We start from the raw sequence: 17,624 nt of genomic DNA, 5'->3' as shown, positions 1-17,624 counted from the left end.
AAGGATCCAAGGCTTTAAGCATTAATGGATAGGAGGGCCCAAAGGAATAAAATCCTGGCCTAAGCGGCTAAACTCAGCTGTCCCTAACCATGTGCTTGTGGCGTGAAGGTGTCAAGTGAAAAGCTTGAGACTGAGCAGTTAAAGTCATGATCCAAAGCAAAAAGAGTGTGCTTAAGAACCCTGGACACCTCTAATTGGGGATTGTAGCAAAGCTGAGTCACAATCTGAAAAGGTTCACCCAGTTACGTGTCTGTGGCATTTATGTATCCGGTGGTAATACTAGAAAACAAAGTGCTTAGGGCCACGGCCAAGACTCATAAAGTAGCTGTATTCAAGAATCAACATACTGAACTAGGAGAATCAATAACACCATCTGAATTCTGAGTTCCTATAGATGCCAACCATTCTGAACTTCAAAGGATAAAGTGATATGCCAAAACTGTTCAGAGGCAAAAAGCTACTAGTCCCGCTCATCTAATTGGAGCCAAGTTTCATTGATATTTTGGAATTTATACTATATTCTCTTCTTTTTATTCTATTTGATTTTCAGTTGCTTGGGGACAAGCAACAATTTAAGTTTGGTGTTGTGATGAGTGACGAATTGATTTTTGACGGTTTAGAATTTCACAAATGAAATCTCGTTGAAGTATAGTTTCTAAACCAACAATAATCCTTTCATGCAAAAATTTGTTTGTCACAAGTACAAACCCCTAAAATCTATAAACCGAAGTATTTAAACCTCGGGTCGTCTCTCAAAGGACTTGCAGGGTAGTGTTCTTGTTATTGGTTATGGACTTGTTTATTTTGGGGTTTTGGATAAGAAGCATGAAAAGTAAATGGCAATGAAAATAAACTAACAACTATAAAAGGCTCTTAGCAAGGTATGAAAATTAGAAGTCCTATCCTAGTTATCCTTCTCAATTGTGATGAGAATTGTCCATTGCTACCACTTAGTTAACCCTTACTAATTAAAGGAAAGTCAAGTGGATGAATTGACTTGAGCCACAAGTCCTAGCCAACTCCCAAGGAAAGACTAGCCTTAGTGCACTCCAAACCAATTAGCAATCTCTCCAATTATCAATCAACAAAGGAACTAGATAACTCAAGTGTCACTAATTACTCTACCTAGGCCAAGAGGAACAAAATCTATACTAAAATCCAACCAAGCATTTCATCAAACACTTGGAAGGCACAAAAGAAAAGTATAGTCAATCACAACAAGAATGAATTCTAACTACAATTGAATGTAAAGAATTAACAACAACAATCAAGGAAATCACAATTATCATGAATTACCTCAAATTGCATTATTGAAAGAAAACCAAGGAACAACAATATATCCAAAACAAAATGAAGAATTACAATTATTAAAGCACACATCTAGAGAGAGGAAGAGGAGAAGATTAGGAATTGGTAAATGAAAAGTGAATCAAAGCATGAGTTAAACCTAGATCTAAGAAGAGAGATTAACCTAAACCTAATCCTAATCCTAGAGAGAAGAGAGAGCTTCTCTCTCTAGAAACTAACTACAAAGCTAAAAAAACTAAACTATTTGGTAACTAACATCCAAAGTATGAAAAATCCCAAAGTGATCAATGATGATGCCTTCTCCTTAATCCTTCATCCTTTTATTCCTTTCCCTTAGCAATTTGGCGCCAAAATGGGTTCAGAAAACCTCTCAAATCTCCAGGCACGTGTTGCATTAATGAGGTCATGTGCCATCATCGGCGCGTGCGCGCATGGTACGCGTGCGCGTCCCTGGTCGATTCTGCAATGTGCGCGCGAGCGCCTTGTGCGCGTGCGCGTGCATGGCTGACTTTGCTTTTTTGACCTTTTTATGCTTCTCTCCACTTGTATGCTTCCTTCCTTGCTTCCTTTGATCCATGCCTAGTTTCAACCTGAGGTTACTAGCAAACACATCAAGGCATCGTATGGAATCAAACAGAAACTAGAATTCACCAAGATAAGGCTTAAAAAGCATGTTTTTACACTTAAGCACAATCATGGAAGAGATAACAAAACCATGCTAATTCTTAGGCTAAATGTGACAAAAGGTTATCAAAATGTTCTAAATTCAAGGCAAAACAAACCGTCAAATTGGAGTTTGTCAATGAGCGGATAATTTATACGCTTTTTGGCATTATTTTTAGGTAGTTTTTAGTATGATTTAGTTAGTTTTTACTATGTTTTATTAGTTTTTATGTAAAATTCACATTTTTGGACTTTACTATAAGTTTGTATATTTTTCTGTGATTTGAAGTATTTTCTGGCTAAAATTTAGGGACCTAAGCAAAAATCTGATCCAGAGGTTGAAAAAGGACTGCAGATGCTGTTGGATTCTGACCTCTCTGCACTCGAAATAGATTTTCTGGAGCTATAGAAACCCAATTGGCACGCTCACAATTGCGTTGGAAAGTAGACATCCAGGGCTTTCCAGCAATATATAATAGTCCATACTTTTCCTGAGTTTTGACGATGTAAACATGCGTTCAAACGCCAACTTCTTGCCCTATTGTGAAGTTAAACGCCAGAAAAACCAGAGTTAAACGCCACAAACAGGATGCAACCTGGCGTTTAGCTCCAAGTGAAGCCTCTACATGTGTAAAGCTCAATGCTCAGCCCAAGCACACACCAAGTGGGCCCCGGAAGTGGATTTCTGCACTATCTATCTTAGTTTACTCATTTTCTGTAAACCTAGGTCACTAGCTTAGTATAAAAACAACTTTTAGAGACTTACTATGGACTTCATGACATTTTTTACATCTGAATTTGTATCTTCTACGGCATGAGTCTCTAAACTTCATGGTTGGGGGTGAGGAGCTCTGCTGTGTTTCGATGAATTAATGCAATTACTACTGTTTTTCATTCAATCATGCGCGTTTCTATTCTAAGATATTCACTCGCACTTCAACATGATGAATGTGATGATCCATGACACTCATCACCATTCTCAACCTATGAATGTATGCCTGACAACCACCTCCGTTCTACCTTAGATTGAGTGTGTATCTCTTGGGTTCCTGGCTCATATGTTTGATTGCATCTCCTGACAACAGAGCACTCAAATCTGTGAGATCAGAGTCTTCGTGGTATAAGCTAGAATCAATTGGCAGCATTCCTAAGATCCGAAAAGTCTAAACTTTGTCTGTGGTATTCCGAGTAGGATCCGGGAAGGGATGACTGTGACGAGCTTCAAACTCATGAATGCTAGGCGCAGTGACAGTGTGCAAAAGGATCAATGGATCCTATTCCAACATTAGTGAGAACCGACAGATGATTAGCCATGTACATGGACCCTTTTCACTGAGAGGACGGCTGGTATCCATTGACAATGGTGATCCACCAACTCACAGCTTGCCATGGAAGGAGACCTACGTGCGTGAAGAAGAAGACCGTAGGAAAGCAGAAATTCAGAAGACAGAGCATCTCCAGAACCTCAACCTGTTCTCCATTACTGAATAACAAGTATTTATTCTATGTTATTTACTCTTCATAAATCCAATCATTTTTATTACTGATTTCCTGACTAAGAGTTACAGAATAACCATAGCTTGCTTCAAGTCGACAATCTCCGTGGGATCGACCCTTACTCACGTAAGGTATTACTTGGACGACCCAGTGCACTTGCTGGTTAGTTGTGCGGAATTGCAAAAGTGTGATTGTAATTTCGTGCACCATGTACTTACTATTGGTTACAGGAAAATAATTTTGGGATTTTCAAATTAAGAGACAAGAAAGTAAAATGGCAATAAAATAAAGTAATAACTAAGAAAGCTCTTATCAAGGAAAGAGAATTAGAAGTCATATCCTCATTATCGTCATCAATTGTGATGGTAAATGTAAATTGCCTTTACTTAGTTAACCTCTAACTAATGAAAGAAAGTCAAGTGCATACAATCAACTTGAGTTCACAAGTCCTAGTCAACTCATAGGGATAGACTAGATTTAGTGAAGTTCAAGCTAATCGGAAATCTTCAATTCGAGAGTCTCCAAATCATCAACCCAAGTTAAGAACACAAAAATCTATTTTAAAATCCAACCAAGCATTTTATCAAACACTTGGAAGACACAAAATAAAAGCATAGAAAAGTAACAGGAAATAGTAAAATCTAAGATTAACAAATGCAAGGAATCAATAACCAACAATCAAAGAAAGAAGCAATAAACATGAAATACCTCAAATTGCATTAAAAGGAAATTGAATCTGATAATAAGAGTACATAAACTAAATTGGGAAAATAAAGAAATCAACAAGAGAAGATAAACTAAGATACTAGAAAAATAAAAGGCAGAAGGGAAACTAAATTAAAGCAAGATAAAATTCTGAAACTAAGACGAAATAGGACTAAAAACCCTAAAACCTAGTGAGAGGAGAGAGCCTATCTCAAGAAACCTACATCTTAACCTAAAATGTGAATGAAAAAGCGAATGATTGAACCACGTCCCAAATCCATCCCCAGCCTCTAATCTTCATTTTCGGGCTTGAAACTGGGCCAAAAGCAGCCCAGAAATCGCCTCAGCGAATTCTGTTAAATGCAGCACGTGACGCTCGTCACGCGTACACGTGAATAAATCAAAATAAATTTTTTTTGAAAATACTAAAGCAAAATTTAAATAAAATTAAAACTAAAATGCCTAATCAAAGCAATCAAACAACTAATAGTTGTTAATCACAGTCAATCCCCGGCAACGGCGCCAAAAACTTGGAGCAAAAATTTTATAACCACAAACTAACCGGCAAGTGCACCGGGTCGTACCAAGTAATACCTCAGGTGAGTGAAGGTCGATCCCACGAGGATTGATGGACTAAGCAACAATGGTTAAGTGATTGGCCTAGTTAGACAAACAGAAAATAGTGTTTGAGAGTTCAAAAAGCATTAAACAGAAGACAGGCAAATAAATAAGTTGGGAATAAAATATGGAGAAGGCAGTTAAGGCTTCAGAGTTATCTATTTTCCGGATTGACTTTTCTTATTAATTTATTTAATCATGCAAGATTTAATTCATGGCAAACTATATGTGACTAGACCTTAATTCCTTAGACCTTTCTAGTCTCCTCTAAAATTCATCAACCAGCAATTCCTTGGTCACTTAATTCCAATTAGAGGGTGAAGCTTAATTCTAGTTTATATGCCACAAAAATCCTAATTATCCAAATATAAGAGGATTATATGTCACGTATCCCGTTAAGTCCAGATAATTAGAATTTAGGAGAATATGTTTTCAAGCTGTTGTTCAAGTAAAGAGCTTTTCCAAGTTATACAAGAACTCAATTAGAAAGAGGGTCATACTTCCGTTCCACCCAAATTCATAAGATAACGAACGAAAACAATTCTTAAATTATAAATCAGTACATGAATTAAAATAGAAAAATAATAGTATCAATTCATACAATAGATAGAGCTCCTAACCTGAACAATGGAGGTTTAGTTGCTCATGGTTCAGAGAGAAAATAAGGATTCTAAATTGGGCTGAGGTGGAATGAAAAGTTAACTAATGTTGGAATCCCCCCAGAAGAGAAGTTTCTTTTCCCTTTTATATCTAATCCTAATTAATGTAAAATCTATTTTCTAAAACTAAATAATATCTTTTCCTATTTTAAAAAAATAAAGTTTAATTCAGAATTAAATGCAGCAATCAGCGTTTTCTGCGTTTTCTGCACGTGGCGCATGTCATGCGTACGCGTCAGTCACGCGTACGCATCGATGGTCTTCTTCACGTGTCACGCGTATGCGTCAGGTACGTGCACGCGTCGCTGTGCAACTTCACTTTTCACGCGTACACGTCAGGTATGCGCACGCGTCGCCAAGGAAAGCTCTAAATCACGCGCACGCGTCAGATATGCGCAGGCGTCGCTCCTCGCTGTCATCTCCTTTAATTCTTGTGCTGATTCCATTTGCGCAAGCTTCCTCTCCATCATCTGAGCCATTCCTGCCCTATATAGCCTTCTTCTCTTTTTTTGCGGAAGCTCCATCAAATCTAACCAAATGCTACCTAAAATAAACAGAATTGCACACGACTCAAAGTAGCATCCATAGTGCCTAAAAGATAATTAATTCTTGATTAAACTCAACAAATTGAATGCAAATTTACTAGGAAAAGATAGAAAAGATGCTCACGCATCACAACACCAAACTTGAATTGTTGCTTGTCCTCAAGCAACCAAAATAATATAGGCTTAGAATGTGAATTTGCATGAGAATGATAGTTCGATTAAGTTTATGTCTCTTCTTATAGTGGGGTTTACAACTGCAATCTTGAATAGTTTTTGCATCTCACTCTCCTTTGAATCAGAAGTATGTCACTGTCATTCGGAATTAGAATCCGGATAACATTATGAATTCTCTAATCTTTTGTAACTCAATTTAACCCTTGAACACAGCAATTTTTCTTTGATTCTTTTTTCTTTGGTGCTTTGCACCTTGAGCCTAGTTGTGACTTTAAATGTTTTGTCTCAAGCTTCACTTGACACAGAAACACCACAAGCACTTAACTGGGGAACTTTCTTTAAGTTCTGATTTTCCTTTCAGTTACTCCCATACAGTGTGCTCAAAGCCTTTGGCATACTCTGTTAATTGCAATTGATCTCGACTCTAAATGTTTTGTCTCAAGGATTACTTGACACAAGAACACCACATGCATGTGACTAGGGAAACAACTCTTTGAGATTTTAATCATGTCTGACCTCCCTAGTTATTGATGCTCAGAGCCTTGGACCTTGCTTTTATATCCTCTTTTTTTTTTCAATGTTGTTTCTTTTGCTTCAAGGATTAAACTTTTACTTATTGCAGAGACTTCATAATAGGTCTCTAAATTTCTATTCCTTGTACATCAACATTCTTTTATTCAAATTTAACTATGCACTGTTCATGTCATGCATTTCGAGTCACAGAAAATACCACCACATTTGAATAAATGAGACTATTCTAGAAATTAAACTCAATTTCTCATACATTACATCTTTTCTTCTTTCTTTTTGATTTCAAGCTCAGTGGGCAATACATGAGATAGCTTTCAAAATTAAAGCAACTAACAGAACTAAACTAAAACCTAGGAATTTATCTAATAAAGGATCATGCAATAAACAAAGCAAAATAGCAGAAAATTGGAACATAACATAGTAAGAACGGGAACGAATATAGAATGAAAGGAACTCAACCACCTCAGTTATGCTTGTGGCCATTTCATTCCTCCATAAAGAACATTCATCTCCCTTTGGTGCTATTAAAATAAACAGAAAATCCATAAGCGAAGCGACAACACCAAACTTAAAGGTTTGCTTGTCCTCAAGCAAAGAAGAACTAAAAACAAAAAAAAACAAATATTATGACCAAAGAAAAATAAAAGGATAAAAGAACAAGAGAGAAATAGGATTTGGGAGGGAGAGAGAATGAAAATTAAAACTGGACGGCGCACTAGTGGAGGTGTGCGGCACAGGTGACGCGTACGCATACAGCACGCGTACGCGTAGGTCGCCCAATTTTGATAGTGACGCGTAAGCATCTAGCACGCGTACGCGTGCCCTTGGTTTGTGCGAATCACGCGAAGGCGGCCGCGCACACGCACAACTCTCTGTTCGCGTGGCCTGGGAACCAAAATTTTCATATGACGCGTACGCGTCATGCACGCGAACGCGTGAATGGCCATTTGTGCAAAGGATGCACACGCGTCAGGGACGCGTACGCGTGATCAAGTTTGTGCCTCTAGCACAATTCCAGCCCCAAGCCATCACAACTCTTTGCCCAAACACTCATTGACGCTGATTTTCAGGGTCACGCGTACATGTCAGGGACGCGCACGCGTGGGTGGCTAAAAGCGCAAACGACGCGCACGCGTGAGGTACGCGTACGCATAGGCTTGTTTGTGCGCAAAACATAGTTCCAAAACCACTCCTACTCAACTCTCTGTTCACTTTTATTTTTCACGCTCATACATATGACACGTACGCGTCAGCGATGCTTGCGCGTTGTGTGCTCGTTTTTTTTTTTTTTTGAAGTGTTCGGTTCTTGTTCTAAAATAGCTGCATGATCAAAATAGACTTAAAACGAAAGAAAAACAGTAAAAACTCAATAAAAATCAAATAAGTAAGAAAACCACTACTACGAAAAATAACTTAAGGATACGAAATTATCGGGTTGCCTCCCAACAAGCGCTTCTTTAATGTCACTAGCGTGACACTTGATTGTTGAATTTTCTTCCTCTTCTTCCATGTTGGTTAAAAGAAATGTCTCCAAGGGGGGAGAGGTGAAAATTAGTGCCCCTTGATATAAATTCCTCCTAACAAGCTTTTTTTTATTGTGATTAACTTGATTCACCTTGCTTGTTGGTGTAGAGGTTGGATTGTTTTTTTTTCTGACCTTCTCTTTTTCATGGATATTTTCTTCTGTTTCTTGGTCACAATCTCCTTTTCAGTGCTTTTCTTGGTTTCTCTTCACTTCTTTGATTTCAAAATTTGGGTGTTGTGTGATGGTTAGAGTGTGCCCTTCATCAAGAACTTCTTGAATTGGTGCTTCAATAAACTCGCTCTCTATGCCAGTCTCTACTTCATTGGAGTATAGATTCCCATAATTATTTTCATCTCTTACAACCTCCTTTGTTTGTGTATCTTCCTCCTTTATTTTTGCATCTTCCTCTTCTTCCATGCGTGAGAGTGAAAAGTTCTCTAATTCATTGGAGTATGAACTCCTTTGATTGATTTCCTCACTTTCTTCTATAGGATCTTGCATTATATCTCTTGGGAAGGAATTTGCTTGTTCCTCTTCCTAGGACTTGATAATAACTTGCACATATTTCTCTATATTTTTGACACTTGTCTTTATATCATGTAAGAATTCTTTCATGAGAAGCTCAAGATCTGATGGTGCTTGATATGAATAAGAAGATGGTGGTTTTTGATATGAATAAGAAGATGGTGGTTTTTGATATGAATATAGAGATGGTGGTTCTTGATATGAATATGGAGATGGTGGTTCTTGATAGTTGGAACATGGAGCATTGAAGTTTCTTTGGTTTTGACTTTGCCAACTAAAATTCGGATAGTTCCTCCATCCACAATAATATGAATCACTACTTGGGTGTGAGTAGTAACCCATGTGATCTCTCTCCATTATTTTTTCTTAGCACAAAACACCAAACAGAATTAAACGCACCATGTGGAAAACAGGCAAGCAAAGAAGAAAGAACATAAAAGAAATATAAACTCAATAAATAAAATAACTAAGGGGACACTAAACTTAATTTCAGAAATTAAGAGAAAAGAAAAAATAATGGTTTAATTGAATAAATCAAAATAATTTTTTTTTTTGAAAATACTAAAGCAAAATTTAAATAAAATTAAAACTAAAATGCCTAATCTAAGCAATCAAACAACTAATAGTTGTTAATCACAGTCAATCCTCGGCAACGGCGCCAAAAACTTGGTGCGAAAATTTTATAACCACAAACTAACTGGCAAGTGCACCGGGTCGTACCAAGTAATACCTCAGGTGAGTGAGGGTCGATCCCACGAGGATTGATGGACTAAGAAACAATGGTTAAATGATTGGCCTAGTTAGACAAACAGAAAATAGTGTTTGAGAGTTCAAAAAGCATTAAACAGAAGACAGGAAAATAAATAAGTTGGGAATAAAATATGGAGAAGGCAGTTAAGGCTTTAGAGTTATCTATTTTCTGGATTGACTTTTCTTATTAATTTATTCTAAACATGCAAGATTTAATTCATGGCAAACTATATGTGACTAGACCTTAATTCCTTAGACCTTTCTAGTCTCCTCTAAAATTCATCAACCGGCAATTCCTTGGTCACTTAATTCCAATTAGAGGGTGAAGCTTAATTCTAGTTTATATGCCACAGAAATCCTAATTATCCAAATATAAGAGGATTATATGTCACGTATCCCGTTAAGTCCAGATAATTAGAATTTAGGAGAATATGTTTTCAAGCTGTTGTTCAAGTAAAGAGCTTTTCCAAGTTATACAAGAACTCAATTAGAAAGAGGGTCATACTTCCGTTCCACCCAAATTCATAAGATAACGAATGAAAATAATTCTTAAATTATAAATCAGTACATGAATTAAAATAGAAAAAAAATAGTATCAATCCATACAATAGACAGAGCTCCTAACCGTAACAATGGAGGTTTAGTTGCTCATGGTTCAAAGAGAAAATAAGGATTCTAAATTGGGCTAAGGTGGAATGAAAAGTTAACTAATGTTGGAATCCCCCCAGAAGAGAAGTTTCTTTTTCCTTTTATATCTAATCCAAATTAATTTAAAATCTATTTTCTAAAATTAAATAATATCTTTTCCTATTTTAAAAAAAATAAAGTTTAACTCAGAATTAAATGCAACAATCAGCGTTTTCTGCGTTTTCTATACGTGGCGCTGATGAGCGGATAATTTATACCCTTTTGGCGTTGTTTTTACATAGTTTTTAGCATAATTTAGTTACTTTTTATTATATTTTTATTAGTTTTTATTCAAAAATCACATTTCTGGACTTTACTATGAGTTTGTGTATTTTTCTGTGATTTCAGGTATTTTCTGGCTGAAATTGAGGGACCTGAGCAAAAATCTGATTCAGAGGCTGAAAAAGGACTGCAGATGCTGTTGGATTCTGACCCTGCATCATTCGAAATAGATTTTTTGGAGCTTTAGAAGCCCAATTGGTGCGCTCTCAATTGCGTTGGAAAGTAGACATCCTGTACTTTCCAGCAATATATAATAGTTCATACTTTACCCGAGATTTGATGGCCCAAACTGGCGTTCAAAGTCAGCCTAAAACATCTTGGCAAAAAATGCCCAAACTGGCACCAGAATTGGAGTTAAACGCCCAAACTGGCACCAAAGCTGGCGTTTAACTCCAGGAACAGCTTATGCACGAAAAAGCTTCAATGCTCAGTCCAAGCACACACCAAGTGGAACCCAGAAGTGGAATTCTGCACTATCTGCACTTAGTTACTCAGCTTGTGTAAACCCTAGTTACTAGTTTAGTATAAAAACTACTTTTAGTGATTTATTTTACGTCTCTCTCTTTTAGACCATTGTACACCTTTGGAGGCTGGCCTCACGGCCATGCCTAGACCATTTTCACTTATGTATTTTCTAAGGTGGAGTTTCTACACCCCATAGATTGAGGTGTGGAGCTCTGCTGTTCTTCATGAATTAATGCAATTACTACTATTTTTCTATTCAATTCACGCCTACTTCTTCTCCAAGATATACTCTCATACTTAATTCAGTTAAGTCAGAATGAAGGGGTGACCCGTGACAATCACCCAATCTTCGTTACTCGCTTAGCCAATATCGCGTGCCTGACAATCACAAAGCGATCTACATGATGTTCAACGTGGTCATTGGACGACAGCTGGAGTATATTCTCTTGGGTCCTTAATCAATGATTCATGTTGCCTCTCCTGACAACAGAGCAACTGAATCTGAGATTAGAACCTTCGTGGTATAGGCTAGAACCATTGGCAGCATTCCTGAGATCCGAAAAGTCTAAACCTTGTCTGTGGTATTCCGAGTAGGATCTGGGAGGGGATGACTGTGAAGAGCTTCAAACCTGCGAATGTGGGGCGCAAGTGACAGTGTGCAAAAGGACAATGGTTTTATTCCGACGCTAGCGGGAACTGACAGATGATTAGCCGTGCAGTGACAGCGTATATGGATTTATTTTCATCCGAGAGGATCATACAGCTTACCATGGAAGGAGGTAACGCATGGTTGGAAGAAGGTAGTAGGAAAGCAGAAGTTCAGAAGCAACAAAGCATCTCCAGACGCTTATCTAAAATTCCCACCAATGAATTACATGAGTATCTCTATCTTATTTTATATTTTATTTATATTTTAATTACTAAAACATTATAACCATTTGAATCCGCCTGACTGAGATTTACAAGGATGACCATAGCTTGCTTCAAGCCGACAATCTCCGTGGGATCGACCCTTACTCACGTAAGGTATTACTTGGATGACCAAGTGCACTTGCTGGTCAGTTACACAGAGTTGTGAAGAAGTGTTGAAAAGTGAAATCAACAATTCGCATACTAAGTTTTTGGCGCCGTTGCCGGGGATTGTTCGAGTTTGGACAACTGCCGGTTCATCTTGTTGCTCAGATTAGGTAATTTTGTTTTATTTTTATTTTCAAAAAAAATTCAAAAAAAATTTATATACAAAAATTATTTATATTTTGTTCTTTAGAATTTTTAAGAATGAATTCTAGAGTTTCAGATGATACATGAAGCCTGGCTGGCTGCTAAGCCATGTCTAATCTTTTGGACTGAGGCTTTCACTTATCATTGCAAGAGCCTTTGGATTCCAATCTAATTGGCTGTTATATGTCTGAGTTGTATGCTGAAGCTTGGCTGGCCATTTGGCCATGTCTAATCTTTTGGACCGAAGCATTTACATAAAGCTTGGCTGGCTATTTAGCCATGTCTAAATTTTCGGACCGAAGCTTTAGACTAACATTGCATGATTCCTGGAATTCCTATTAAAAATTTTGAATTTATTTATTTTCTTTTTCCAAAATAATTTTCGAAAATTACAAAAAAAATTAATAAAACCATAAAAACCAAAAATATTTTATGTTTCTTGTTTGAGTCTAGTGTCAAATTTTAAGTTTGGTATCAATTGAATATTTTTAATTTTTCTTAAAAATTTTCGAAAATCCATGCAGTGAGTTTTGTTCTTCATGATCTTCAAGTTGTTCTTGATGAATTTCTTTGTTTGATCTTTAAATTTTTCTTGTTTGATGTATTTTCTTGTTTTCATATGCATTTTTGAATTATTACTGTTTATAGTTTAAAAATTTTTAAGTTTGGTGTCTTGCATGTCTTTCTTTTCTTAAAAATTCTTTAAAATTATGTTCTTGATGTTCATCATGATCTTCAAAGTGTTCTTGGTGTTCATCTTGACATTCAAAATGTTCTTGCATGCATTATTAGTTTTGATCTTAATTTCTTGTGTTTTGCATCATTTTTATGTTTTTCTCTCTCCTCACTAAAAATTCAATAATAAAAAAATATCTTTCCCTTATTTCACTCATAAATTTCAAAAATTTGAATTGATTTAGTCATAAAGTTTTAAAATTTAGTTGTTTCTTGTTAGTCAAGTCAAAATTTCAAATTAAAAATTTTATCTTTTAAAATCTTTTTCAAATATCTTTTAATAGTTTCGAAAACTTTAAAATTGATTTTCAAAATTTTTTTCTTATTTTTATTTCATATTTTCGAAATTAATTGCTAACATTTAATATTTTGATTCAAAAATTTTCAAGTTGTTACTTGCTTATTAAGAAAGGATCAATCTTTAAATTCTAGAATCATATCTTTGAGTTTCTTGTTAGTCAAGTAATCAACTTTAATTTCAAAAATCAAATATTTCTAATTTCCTTTTCAAATATTTTTCAAAATAAATTTTCAATCATATCTTTTTCAAAATCAATTTCAAAATCTTTTCTAATTTCTTATCTTTTCAAAATTGATTTTCAAATCTTTTTCAATTAACTACTTGACTTTTTGTTTGATTTTAAAAGTTTTCTATTTCAATCATATCTTTTTCAAAACTACCTAACTACTTTTCTCTCTCCAATTTTCGAAAATCACTAACAACTTTTTCAAAAATCTCTTTTTATTTAATTAATTCATTTAGTTTTCAAATTTTATTTTATTTCTTCTCTTAAATTTCGAATACTAACCAATAATTAAAATAAAAACAAAAATATTTTCCTTTTATTTTAATTTAAAATTCGAATTCTCTCCCCCTCTCATCTCTTTCTATTTATTTTATTTATTTACTAATACTTCTCTTCTTCTTATAATTCGAATCCTCTCTCCATCTCTGTGTTCGAATTCTTCTTCTTCTCCCTTCTTCATTCAACTCTTCTATTCTTCTACTCACATAAAGGAATCCCTATACTGTGACATAGAGGATTCCTATTCTTTTATGTTCTCTTCTTTTTCATATGAGCAAGAGCAAGGATAAGAACATTCTTGTTGAAGGTAATCCGGAACCTAAAAGGACTCTAAAGAGGAAGCTAAGAGAAGCTAAAGCACAACACTCTGGAGAGGACTTGATAGAATTTTTTGAAAAAGAAGAAGAGATGGCCGAACTCAATAACAATGGTGGAGATGCAAGGAAGATGCTTGGTGACTTTATTGCACCCTCTTCTGACTTCTGTGGAAGGAGTATCTCAATTCCTGCAATTGGAGCAAACAACTTTGAGCTTAACCCTCAATTAGTTTCTCTAATGCAGCAGAATTGCAAGTTTCATGGACTTTCATTGGAAGATCCTCATCAGTTCTTAGCTGAATTCTTGCAGATCTGTGACACTGTTAAGACCAATGGGGTTAATCCCGAGGTCTACAGACTTATGCTTTTTCCCTTTGTTGTAAGAGGCAGAGCTAGGACATGGTTGGACTCACAACCTAAAGATAGCCTGAACTCTTGGAAAAAGTTAGTCAATACTTTCTTGGCCAAATTCTTTCCACCTCAAAAGTTGAGCAAGCTTAGAGTGGAAGTCCAAACCTTCAGACAGAAGGAAGGTGAATCCCTCTATGAAGCTTGGGAAAGATACAAGCAATTAATCAGAAGGTGTCCTTTTGACATGTTTTTAGAATGGAGCATCATATGTATATTCTATGATGGTCTGTCTGAATTGTCCAAGATGTCATTGGATCACTCTGCTGGAGAATCTCTTCATCTGAAGAAGACGCCTGCAGAAGCCCAGGAACTCATTGAAATGGTTGCAAATAACCAGTTCATGTACACTTCTGAAAGGAATCCTGTGAATAATGGGACAACTCAGAAGAAAGGAGTTCTTGATATTGATACTCTGAATGTCATATTGGCTCAAAACAAAATATTGACTCAGCAAGTCAATATAATTTTTCAGAGTCTGTCTGGAATGAAAGCTGCATCAGGCAGTACTAAGGAAACTTCCTCTGAAGAAGAAGCCTATGACCCTGAGAATCCTGCAATGGCAGAGGTAAATTACATGGGAGAATCCTATGGAAACACCTATAATCCTTCATGGAGGAATCATCTTAATCTCTCATGGAATGATCAACAGAAGCCTAATCAAGGCTTCAATAATAATAATAATAATGGTGGGAGATCACGGTTTGGCAATAGCAAACCTTTTCCATCATCTTCTCAGCAATAGAGAGAGAATTCTAAGCAGAGTCACTCTGACTTAGCAACTGTAGTCTCTGATCTATCTAAGACCACTCTCAGCTTCATGACTAAAGCAAGGTCCTCCATTAGAAATTTGGAGGCACAAGTGGGTCAGCTAAGTAAGAAAGTTACTGAACTCCCTCCTAGTACTCTCCCAAGCAATACAGAAGAGAATCCAAATAGAGAGTGCAAGGCCATAAACACGTCCAACATGGCCGAACCTGTAGAGGAGGGAAAGGCAGTGATTTCCAGTGAGGAAGACCTCAATGGACGTCTACTGGCCACTAAGGAGTTCCCTAATGAGGAACCAAAGGAATCTGAGGCTCATATAGAGACCATAGAGATTCCACTGAACTTACTGTTGCCATTCATGAGCTCTGATGAGTATTCTTCCTCTGAAAAGGATGAAGATATTATTGAAGAGCAAGTTGCTCAATATCTAGGAGCAATCATGAAGCTGAATGCCAAGCTATTTGGTAATGAGACTTGGGAGGATGAACCCCCATTGCTCATCAATGAACTAAATGATCTGGTTCAACTGAAATTACCTCAGAAGAAACAGGATCCTGAAAAGTTCTTAATACCTTGTACCATAGGCACCATGGCCTTTGAGAAGGCTCTGTGTGACCTGGGGTCAGGGATAAACCTCATGCCCCTCTCTGTAATGGAAAAACTAAGGATTTTTGAGGTGCAAACTGCAAGAATCTCACTAGAGATGGCAGACAATTCAAGGAAACAGGCTTATGGACTTATAGAGGATGTCTTGGTGAAGGTTGAAGGCATGTACATCCCTGCTGATTTCATAATCCTAGACATTGGGAAGGAAGAGGATGAATCCATCATCCTTGGAAGCTCCCTCCTAACCACAGCAAGAGCTGTGATTGATGTAGACAGAGAAGAGTTAGTCCTTCAACTGAATGAGGACTACCTTGTGTTTAAGGCTCAAGGATCTTCTTCTGTAACCATGGAGAGGAAGCATGAAAAGCTTCTCTCAATACAGAGTCAAACAGAGCCCCCACACTCAACTTCTAAGTTTGGTGTTGGGAGGCCATCATCAAGCTCTGAGTCTCTGTGAAGCTCTCTAAGAGCTCACTGTCAAGCTATTGACATTAAAGAAGCGCTTGTTGGGAGGCAACCCAATGTTATTTAATTATATTTATTTGTTTTCCATTGTTATTTTATATTTTCTTTAGGTTGATGATCATGTGAAGTCACAAAAACAATTGAAAAATCAAAAATAGAATGAAAAACAGCATTAAAAATAGCACACCCTGGAGGACAGGCTTACTGGCGTTTAAACGCCAGTAAGGATAGCAGAATGGGCGTTTAACGCCCAGCCTGGCAGCATTCTGGGCATTAAACGCCAGAATGGGCAGCACTCTGGGCGTTTAATGCCAAAAAGGGCTGTCTGGCATCTGGCTGGCGTTAAACACTAGAAATGGGCATCTGGCTGGCGTTTAACGCCAAAAAAGGGCAGCAAACTGGTGTTTAACGCCAGGAAAGGTAGCAGAGCTGGCGTTAAACGCCAGATTGGCACACAATGGGCGTTTGAACGCCAGAATGGTGCAGGGACTCAAATTTCTTGACACCTCAGGATCTGTGGACCCCTCAGGATCCCCACCTATCCCACCTCTTCTTCTCTACTCTTCACACATTTCCATAACACTCTTCCCCAAATACCCTTCACCTATTAAATCTTACCCTCTTTCCCATATCCTCTTCACCACTCGCATCCATCCATCATTAAACCCCACCTACCTCACCATTCAAATTCAAACCATTTCCCTCCCAAATCTAACCCTTCATAACCGAATTCCCTATCTCTCTTACGCTATAAATGCCCCTCCTTACCACCTTCAATTTCACACATCATACACAATACACCCCCTTGGCCGAACCCACTACTCCCTCCATCTCCTCTATTTCTTCTTCTTCTACTCCTTTCTTTCTTCTTTTGCTCGAGGACGAGCAAACCTTTTAAGTTTGGTGTGGGAAAAGCTAAGCTTTTTTTGTTTTTCCATAACCACTAATGGCACCTAAGGCCGGAGAAACCTCTAGAAAGAGAAAAGAGAAGGCAATTGCTTCTACCTCCGAGTCATGAGAGATGGAGAGATTCATCTCAAAGGTCCATCAAGACCACTTCTATAAAGTTATGGCCAAGAAAAAGGTGATCCCCAAGGTCCCCTTCAAGCTCAAAAAGAGTGAGTATCCGGAGATCCGACATGAAATTCAAAGAAGAGGTTGGAAAACTCTTACCAACCCTATTCAACAAGTCAGAATCTTATCGGTTCAAGAGTTCTAAGCTAATGCATGGATCACTAAGAACCATGTTCAAAGTGTGAACCTGAACCCAAAGAATTGGCTCACAATGGTTCGGGGGAATTACTTGGATTTCAGTCCGGAAAATGTGAGGTTGGCATTCAACTTGCCAATGATGCAAGGAGATC

The 17,624-nt window shown here is 37.2% G+C and overlaps 1 non-coding gene across 1 annotated transcript; it reads right to left on the bottom strand.

Annotated features, from left to right (window-relative positions):
* Positions 1 to 14,506: 14,506 nt before the first annotated feature.
* Positions 14,507 to 14,610, bottom strand: LOC148562373 (small nucleolar RNA R71). The gene has a single exon (XR_015887951.1). It is a non-coding gene; the product is annotated as a small nucleolar RNA R71 (small nucleolar RNA).
* Between the last annotated feature and the right edge of the window lie 3,014 nt (positions 14,611 to 17,624).

The sequence above is a fragment of the Arachis ipaensis genome, chromosome B6, assembly GCF_059453495.1.
Source record: "Arachis ipaensis isolate K30076 ecotype BB chromosome B6, ASM5945349v1, whole genome shotgun sequence".
Lineage (NCBI taxonomy): Eukaryota > Viridiplantae > Streptophyta > Magnoliopsida > Fabales > Fabaceae > Arachis > Arachis ipaensis.
Note: the sequence above shows the minus strand (reverse complement) of the source record. Positions and strands in the feature narration are given on the sequence as shown.